We start from the raw sequence: 839 nt of genomic DNA, 5'->3' as shown, positions 1-839 counted from the left end.
CTTTTCTTTTATTGAGTTCTTAAGAAGAACAACTTGCAATAATAGTTGTATCGGTGGAGGTCGCCATGCCTCATAGTATGATAAAGACAGGTTTCGCCTTATAGCAGTACCTCAGGAATTGACCTAAGCAACCCTAGATGCCTACCAGTAAGCTCCCAAAAAGCAAAAAAAAATCAAAAAAATCATAAAAATTTGCTATCTATTCTTTTGTGCTTGTCTTACTCTAATTGTGGGTAGTTTTCTGTTGCATGAGTGTTAGGTGGGTATGTAATACTAAGAATCGGTTAAAAAGGAGAGATCCAACAAGTAGTGACCCTATACGTTTGCTCTCTTTAAAGCTTTTCAATATGGGAGCCAACATCAAAACCCTTCACCTAAATCTCTAAAAGATAGGTTCTACCCTACTAGAATAGCCCAACCTTCCTGCATAGTTCTACCACAAGCCCAGGGCAATAATTTTGAACTCAAATCTCAATAATCACTATGTTGCCCCACTTCCATGGGTTGACCTCTGAGGATGCATACCTATTTTTAAGGGAATTTGAAGAGGTATGCGTTCTAATTAAGATCCAACAACTTTCTGATGATGCTGTTAAGCTTAGGTTCATCACTTTTGCATTAAAAGACCAAGCTAAGAAGTTGTTGTATAGGTTACTCACAAATTCCAAAACCTCATGGGAACAGTTCACAGTTGTCTTCCTTTAGAAGTTTTTCCCAACTCATAAGACCAATAAGCTTAGAAGTGATATCCTTCAGTTTAGGCAAAAGCCTAGCAAGTCCTTTTCCAAACTTATGGAGGGATTCAAGGATCTACTCCAAGAATGCCCTCAGCATGGCCT

General features: G+C 38.5%; 1 non-coding gene across 1 annotated transcript; it reads right to left on the bottom strand.

The window, feature by feature from the left end:
* Positions 1-732: 732 nt before the first annotated feature.
* LOC122058548 lies at positions 733-839 on the bottom strand. The gene has a single exon (XR_006133839.1). It is a non-coding gene; the product is annotated as a small nucleolar RNA R71 (small nucleolar RNA).

This window comes from Macadamia integrifolia, chromosome 12 (genome assembly GCF_013358625.1).
Source record: "Macadamia integrifolia cultivar HAES 741 chromosome 12, SCU_Mint_v3, whole genome shotgun sequence".
NCBI lineage: Eukaryota > Viridiplantae > Streptophyta > Magnoliopsida > Proteales > Proteaceae > Macadamia > Macadamia integrifolia.
This window is presented reverse-complemented; position numbering and strand designations above follow the sequence as displayed.